General features: G+C 42.2%; 1 non-coding gene across 1 annotated transcript; it reads left to right on the plus strand.

Moving 5' to 3' along the window:
• The first annotated feature begins 5,143 nt into the window (after window positions 1–5,143).
• On the plus strand, window positions 5,144–5,249 carry Trnal-caa. Its single transcript has 2 exons — window positions 5,144–5,181; window positions 5,204–5,249. It is a non-coding gene; the product is annotated as a tRNA-Leu (tRNA).
• Window positions 5,250–9,072: the final 3,823 nt, after the last annotated feature.

Here is a 9,072-nt window from a genome sequence, read left to right on the forward strand (position 1 = left end):
TCAACAGACAAGTCTGTTCTTTTGCTACTACGTTTTGGGACACCACGGACCATCAGAAGCACCAAAGGAGTTGCATTTTCATGATTGTTCTGGATCAGATCACCACACTCTCTCTGATTAGGGCAACCTGCGTGGCCTTCTTTCCGAGAGGGAGGTTCATCCAACGCCCTTGGATCTCAGCTGTGTCCATCTGTTTCAGAATTAGTCCGAGGATTCGCTAGCAGGATGATGGACGAACGCCGAGGGAGGGCTGCAGTGCACGGAGCTGCGCGACTACTCTCCTTGTGTCTGAGACTTTAAGACAACAGTTTCCACCTCAGGGTTCCAAAGGAGGCGAGGGAAAGCAGACTACAATCTATAAGATAATAAAGTATATTGTCTTAGGTTATCTTTGTACTGGAAATTAGCTTTGTTTGATTTTGATTATTTTGCTCACCAAAACGACATTTACCACCTCCACCTCCCCCCCCCCCCTTTTTTTTTTTTTTTTTTTTTTTTTTTTGAGATAGGATCTTACTTTACAGACAGCCCAGGCTGGCCTAGGACTGGCTAGTATCCTCCTCCATAGGCGTCAATCAAGGCCTAAGATTATAAACCTCTGTCCCTTCAAAATTTGACTTCGACTGTATTTCTATCAATTTTATCTTCATGCCCTCTTTACCTGTACAGGGATCTAGAATACGCAAACACCCTACCTGAAGTTTTTTGTTGTTGTTGTTGTTGTTTTCCAGACAGGGTTTCCCTGTGTGGCCTCGGCTGTCCTGGAACTCACTTTGTAGACCAGGCTGGCCTCGAACTCAAAGATCTTCCTGCTTCTGCCTCAAGTCCTGGGATTAAAGGTGTGGGCCACCACCGCTCAGCTCCATCTAAAGTTTGTGTTCAGGAAAACATGTGATTTCCAGAGCTGCCTGACTTGACTGAAGAAAAAGCCTGAATAAGATCTGAATATACATCCATCCATCCATCAGGTAAAAACTTGACTTTTTGCCCAAACCCCATTTAAAGTCTCAAAGAAGTCCATATAGAACTGGACACACACATAATAAATAAATAAACAAACAAACAAACAAAAATTCATTATAGATAATCTAAATCATGGGGTAAGGAAAATGCCATTGTAAGAAGAACACAAAATCAATAGCTAACATAAACTTTTTTATTACATTAAAAAATTTTTGAATTTTTCATACAGTATATTTTGATCATATTCTTTTCTTCTCTCCCAATTTTCCCAGATCTTCCCCATCTCCCTATCCATTCAACCTCATGTCTTTGTTTCTCTCTCTCTCTCTCTCTCTCTCTCTCTCTCTCTCTCTCTCTCTCTCTTTCACACACACACACAAAACTACAAACCATAACAACAAAGAAAGTGCGCATAGATTAAGCCACACAAAATGTGTGGATAAACAATTATTCCTGAGCCTGAGCCCTGCCCTGAAATGTAGTAGCTGATAAACCCAGTGTCACTCCATTGGAGAAACCTGATTTTCCCTCAGGTGTGAATTGCAGCTACTCAGGGGTTAGGGTGGGACTTTGAGCCCATTTCCCATCCCCACCTTGGGACTTTGTCTGAATTGAGTGTGTGCAGACCTTGCCTATGCTCTAACATAAGCATAAAACTTGCTCAGATTTTGGTTCATCAACAGTTTTTTTGCAGGGTGTTGTATGATACATGAAGAATTCTGAGATCAAAAGACAAATGTTACAACTCTCAAGAGTCTATCAGCAGGAACGTTTGTTCCTTACCTCTCAAATAAGAAACTCTCCTATATCACACACACAAAGGAATAGAAGAGAAGAACAGTCACAATGATAAGTAATTAATCTGAAGGCTTTTTGTTTTATTTTCCTTTCCATGACCACAGTTCTTTTTTGATTTTTTGACACAAAACCCTGTCTCTGTAGCTTTGGAGTCTGTCCTGGAACTTGCTCTGTAGACCTGGATGGTCTCGAATTCTTAGAGATTCACCTTTTTCTACTGGAGTTAAAGGCGTGCACCACCACCACTTGGCTGTGACCACAGTTACAGATTTCGGAGAATCCACTAATCATTCAAGTTGGAATGTGTAATTGAATGGAGGTAGATCAGGGTTTTTTTTTTTTTATTTCTATAATGATAATTAATTTATTCTGATCAAGCCTGTCCAAAGTCAAAATTTATATTTGTTGCCTGAACAGGAACTCAAAGCCTAGACCCTTGGGACAAAAGCTCAATGTGCTGCCAGCTACCTGGGCTCTAGAACCGTGCTTCTGTTCATCCTATAAACAGTTTGATTCCATAAGGAATTTAAGTTAATGGGAAGAGCTGAGAGACTCGTTGGCTTTGGGGACAATCAGGGGACAAAAGCCTGGCTCAGCTACTACCTGTGTTATCTCAGTGTCTCCACACTAAGCTTACCTTCAATAGCTAAGCCAAATATGATATTTGCGATTGAGGAAAGAAAGGAGATTATTCCAAGTGAGTTCTTCAGTCTGGATATAGACGCTTGGGGAATCACAGTTGCAGGCTCCCTGGCCAGCTTGCAGGTGCACCGAGGAAGGAAAACTCACTTTTAGAAATGTTGATGCAACTGAGCCTAAGCCTCAAGAGAATCAAGGGAAGGGCAAAGAAGGTGCTGGCATTTCTCCTGGGGTTTCTCCTGCGCTTAGAGACACCAGTGTCATGTTTTTTAGAGCTTTGGATTTTGTTTTGTGTTTTTATTTCATTTAGTCTCATGCTCCAACTTGCTCAGAAGACTAAAGGCAGCTCGTTAATCCAAGCTGTTTTGAGATCATTCGGTAGTCATTCATTCACGAGCCGTAGTTTAAATACCTGTAGAGATGTCTCAAAAGACATCGGAATCCGGTTCCGTGGAGTTTCTTCTTTTTTGGGGATCAGTAACTCGGGCACAACTCTAGTAGTTAGACCTGGTCAGAAGTTTGTTGTTGTTGTTGTTTTCAGTACTTTGGAGATGGCTCAGTAGGTAAAGGCACTTACCACTGAGCTCGAAAACATGAGTTCCCTCTCTGGGACTCACATGTATGTAGACAAAGGAGCAGTTCCTGCGGTTTGTCCTCCAGCGTCCACATGTGTGCTCTTGCCCTTGTGTACACATGTAGTTGTTTTACTCTTTTGGCTTTTGGGGGGCCCACCGCCCAGTTACCAAACACACACACACACACACACACACACACACACACACACTTTATCTTACTTATGAATGCCCAGCCTTAGCTTGGCTTCTTTCTAGCCCACTTTTCTTATCTTAAAATACCCCATCTTTCTTTTAGCCTCTGGGCTTTTATCTTTATTTCTGTATACCTTTCTTTACTTCTCTGTGGCTTGCTGTGTAGCTGGGTGGCTGACCCCTGATGTCCTCCTCTCCTTGTTCTATCTTGCTCCTTCTTTTCTTTTCTCTTCCCTGATTTCCCCTTCTATTTATTCTCTCTGCCAGCCCGCCTATCCTTGCTTCTGGCCTCTCTATTGGCCATTCAGGTCTTTATTAGCCTATCAGGTGTTTTAGGCAGGCAAAGTAACACAGCTTCACAGAGTTAAACAAATGCAGCATAAAAGAATGCAACACATCTTTGCATCATTAAACAAATGTTCCACAGCATAAACAAATATAATACGAGACAGGGTTTCTCTGTGGCTTTGGAGCCTGTCCTGGAACTAGCTCTTGTAGACCAGGCTGGTCTCGAACTCACAGAGATCCGCCTGCCTCTGCCTCCCGAGTGCTGGGATTAAAGGCGTGTGCCACCATCGCCCGGCTAATATAATACATTTTAAAATAGTATTTTAAGATACCCACACACAGACGATGTAAATTAATTTTGAAAGAACTTCTAAGGAAGTCTGCTTTCCTGTATCGGGGAGGAAATGCTACTTTAAAAAAAATTCAAAAGTTGTTTCATGGGTGAGGCTTTCCACTTTGGTTTCAATTTTGTTTTATTTTATTTGTTATTTCTTTCTTTGTTTGTTTGTTTTGAGACAGGGTTTCTCTGTAGCTTTGGTGCCTATCCTGGAACTAACTCTTGTAGACTAGGCTGGCCTCAAACTCACCAAGATCCACCTACCTCTGCCTCCCGAGTGCTGGGATTAAAGGCGTGCGCCGCCGCCACCACCACCCAGTGGCTTCATATTGCTAATCCGTTTGTCTTGTGCTGTTGTGAACACATCAGGTGACAAACTGTGATCCAGTATCTTATGATAGCCCTTCTCTGAAGCAGAACCACCTTAGCTGTGTGCACTTGGATCACATCTTTTGCTGGCGCCCCTTCCCCTTCTGTGTCCCTCATAGTCGTACTTGGTTAAGCCCCCCCCTCACAGCTCCTGCCTAGAATATGACAGTGTTATGAGGATGAAGTGTGAACCACATCCTACTCGCTCTGACTTTAATTCATTCTTTCTACTAATCGGGCTTTACACAGAAGGAAAGAGCAGCATCTGACTCTCCTTTGACCTCTGTCCACCCACAGAGAAACCTGCAGCAAGTAGTGCGGTAGGTGATTGACCGTTGGTTTTAACAATGGTGCTGTGTGAAAAGCAAGCGGGAACAATTGGATCGCAGGTCTCAGAGAGAAAAGGAAGTAGGGCGATTAGACAAAAGGGGTGAGGGTAGGAAAAGAGACTGTTCATTCAAATCATCTATCGCAGGCCTTCACTTCACAGCCCCTTTAACAGATAATTTAAACAAACAAACAAACAACAACAACAACAAAAAGATGAATGGTATCAAAACCCGTCGAAGAAAATTGGAAGGAGTCATGAGGTCAGGGTGGAAAACTCCCGCAAGAAAGTGCAATAGTAAGACCAATTTTATTGCCAGAAAGAGAGCGCTACAAGAGTTAGACTAGGTCCCTACCAGCAGTACTTGGTCCCTTAGAACCCTAGCCTTGGATTCAAATAATCTGATTTACACCAGGATCGTCTCTGAGGAGCGGCTAGCTGGTCGGTGGGGCAGGGTTTAGCGTCGGGCTAGGATGCCAGTGGCATCCTAACATTAAGTCACAGCCACCGCCTTCTGGGGCGGGGCTGTCCTGGTTTCTTTCTTTGCGCTTAATCCTTTCAATAAAGCCAGAACTTCCATTGCTGAGCTCTAAACATAACCAGGAGCTGGCTGGTTTTCATAACAATTGAGCATGCTAGCCCGTGGGACCATGTGTCAGGGTGGCCGAGTGGTCTAAGGCGCCAGACTCAAGTGTTCACTTCCTCTGTCGAGGTTTCTGGTCTCCGAATGGAGGCGTGGGTTCGAATCCCACTCCTGACACGGTTGTTCTTTTTCATTCTCGCATCATTCATAACGCGTAGTCTGTTGATTGAACCTGTCTGGAACGACTTTCTCCGATAAGTATCACCTGATTTTGCACCTTCTGTTTTCTTTTTCTTTTTAACCCTAGTATGTTGATCCATTCTTTTCTTGTTATTCTATTTTGTGCCCTTGAGCCCAAACTGATCCTCCTGCCTCTGTCACTAAACCCCTAGGCAAATCCTAAATATGCTTAGGGTTCTTAGTGTTTATCTCTGATTATTCCCAGTGGCAAGTTGTTGCAGTTTTGCTTGTGATCAATCTAATTACATAAAAAAGCTTCGGCTCTTGTTTTGTTTTTGTTTGGGGAGTGTTGCTCTTCCAGCTGACTTCCATTCCATTTTAGGCAGGGCTGGCTGATGTGTGGGACTGCTGCCCAGCTGTGCTGAGTTTTTCTTCTCTTGTTTGTAATTGTTCCACGTCTCCGTTTGTCCTTCTTAAGTCTCATTCATTTTCTGTTGTTGCTGTGCTGTCTTGGTGAAGATTGTTCTAAAAGGTCTTTTAGATTATAATAAATTCTAGCTTTAGGCTATAACCCAGGGGCACAGTACTTGCCTAGCATAAAGGAGGCTCTGGGTTCTCTCCATCCCCAGCATCAAAAACCAGCCTTGACGGGATGGTGGATGATGTCACCACCCTTGTGCGCTAATGGCTTTCTTCTGGATCACATGGATTTCTGCACACAGCGTACTCTGAGGATTTTACACCTGTATTTTGGATCAGTCCTAATCTCAGGAGCTTGCTCCTTGAGTACCTGGCAGAGATCTGAGGTAGCTGAGGGAGAAGAGTCTGCCACATAGAACAATTAGGGTGTTAAGCTTCTTCTGCCCTCATTGCACATCTGTATCTTCCCCGGCGCCAGCCTTGCTCTAGCTGACCTCTGCTGTGGTCTTTTGGAACACTGTGCTGCAGTGCTCTTTCTTGGGAGCAGGGGTGAGTGGGTGGGGGGAGAAGCACATCTGCAGAGTGCATAGGAGTCCAGCTGTTCTCAAGCATCAATTTTATGTATTTCTTCAGCTCCCAGTACATTTTGATCTTGTACCTGCGCCTTTTTAGATTCTCCGGTATAAATCAGGTTGGTTCTACAAAGTCCATTTACCTGGTCCTTATTGTTCACTTATTACCTGCAGAGCAATCCTTGGCTATATCTTATAATGGGTACTACACAATGGTTGATGCCCCCATCCTTGGTTTTGCCAGTGCCGAGGCACTTCTGGACAAACAGAACGCGTGAGGTGGAGCTGTTGATCACATATTCTGCTAGAATAAATGATTATAAAAATATGAAGATTGCTGGGCAGTGGTAGCACACATCTTTAATCCCAACACTCAGGAGGCAGAGACAGGTGGATCTCTGTGAGTTTGAGGACAGGCTCCAAAGCTACCCAGAGGAAAGCCTGTCTCAAAAGACAAAATAAATAAATAAATAAATAAATAAATAATAAATAAATAAATAAATAAATAAAGACTTAGTGCATTATGTCGATTCCTTATGAGGAAGAGTGATGCTGGGGGAAATGTGTAGATAAGAAATGGGTCAGAGCCGGGCGATGGTGGCGCACACCTTTAATCCCAGCACTCGGGAGGCAGAGGCAGGTGGATCTCTGTGAGTTCGAGACCTGCCTGGTCTACGAGAGCCAGTTCCAGGACAGGAACCAAAAGCTACAGAGAAACCCTGTCTCGAAAAATCCAAAAATAAAAATAAAAAAGGGTCAGATAAGAGAGCCTTAACAGTCACATCTCCAGAGTTAAGCTGAAAATGAATGTGCCATGGGATAGCCAAAATAATTGATAATCATTGTGGTGTGCTTTTGAGATTTTATTCTTGTGTGTTTGGATGTTTTGCCTAAATGTGCTAAATGTGTATCTGCATACCACGTGAGTACCTGGTGCCCAAAGAGGCCCAGAGAGGGCATTGGTTGTGAGCAGCCATGTGGCTGCTGGAAACCAAACAAAGGTCCTCTGGGAAGGCAGCTTTTGATAGCTGAGCCATCTCTCCAGCCCCACCTCCTTTTTTTGAGTAAGGAAAATTCTGCTGGTGACTCCCACCTGTAATGCAGAGGTCAGGAGGCAAAGGCAGAAGAATCATCACAAGCTTGAAGCAAAACTTGTGTCTACATAGTGAATTTTAGGTCAACTATGGCTACAGTGTGAGATTTTTTTTACTCAAAAAACAAACAAACAAACAAACAAGACAAAAGTACGAAACAATGTTTAAAAAATAGACTTTGGGAAATGGGCAAATCAAGATTGTGGTTTTTCAGAGAAGGTGAACAGAAAAGGGTCACACTAATTTTGGGAGCACCGAAAAGGGCTACAATGTTTTTGGGGGAGACACAGAAAGGAGTTACACTGATTTTATCAGCAGAGAAAAGTTTTGACAAAGGAAAAGACAAGTCATATACAGTACAAGTTGCTGTGACATTAGCAGTCTCGAAACATTAAGAGGTCATTGTTGGTGCAAAGATAGCAAACATTACGAAATTCAAAGCTTACAATTATCCACACATATATGTAAATGTACACATTATGATTTATTTACTATGCCTTTGTAAATAATCCTGTAGCCCCAGTTGTACAGAGAGCTGAAAAATAAGTCTCCTTTCCCTCTTAAACACTATTTCCTTATTTCTCAAAACATGGTCAGCACCTGTGAAGCCATCGTGTTCCATTTCTGACTACACACGATTTTTATTAGGATGAGCAATAAGTATTCTCGGGGTCAGGATGTTGGAAGATATTCTTCGCTCAGCAAAGGGAGTTTTCTCTTCCTGCCACACAGCAGCACCGAGGCTTGCTAGAAACCCAATGAGAGTAGAGCCCAGAAAAAGATGGCTTTCCTGTTCTTTCAAGAAGCCTTTAGCAAAGATGGGGCCATAGCCCTTGATGCCAGGCTGTCTGTCCTTAAAATGCAATGTGCTCAAAAACATATATACAGTTATCTTTACGACATTCTGATTCCACTTTCTTGAGACACGTCCCCAAAGTAAGTGTCCTTTTTCTGAGCACCTCTCTCTGTGAATGTGTGTGTTTAATGCTAAATCAAAATTTTTTCATAAATACATTATAATTTTGCTTCATAAAGCAAAATGTGAGGTGTTTATAATAGAATAGTATAAGCAGTTTATGAAATATTATATGATTTATATAAATAATGAGATGTCACCGCACGCTAAACCATATCACAACACAAAAGATGGACAATCTGCATTTATATATGGATCTATGTAATATCTATATGATACATATTCCTACACATATTATCTAACATATTCTATGTTACATATTTATCTATGTTACGTATTTATCACAATGGAAACTTTCAGAAACGAGGCACAGAATACTTCAAACAAGGCACCAGCCAAGGGAATTAAGGAAGTAGTGTTTTAGAATGAAAAAAGATGTGTTATTCAGTTGGGGTGATGAGAGAATTTTCACATATCCTTGTTTTAAATCACAGTATATTAAACAGTAAATTACAGTATATTAAATCAAAAATTGAATTTTGATTACGTTTTTTCAGATGAAATCTTTGTGCTGCCAAGGAACACTTCCTACAGTTGAGAGGGTGGGGGTCTGGAATTTGAGGGGATAGAAAGTGGATATTGTAAACAAACAGTAAAAGAAAATGAGAAGAAAAGGTTTAAGTATTATAATAAAATAAAATAAAGCGAAATGCACACGCAGCTTCTCAAGGTGACACTTTTTAGTTACTACTAATTAATGCCAGCAGTAGATCGTGCACTCACTACCACCGATAGACGCCTCACAGGCAAAACACCAC

The sequence above is a fragment of the Microtus ochrogaster genome, unplaced genomic scaffold (assembly GCF_000317375.1).
Source record: "Microtus ochrogaster isolate Prairie Vole_2 unplaced genomic scaffold, MicOch1.0 UNK66, whole genome shotgun sequence".
Classification (NCBI taxonomy): domain Eukaryota; kingdom Metazoa; phylum Chordata; class Mammalia; order Rodentia; family Cricetidae; genus Microtus; species Microtus ochrogaster.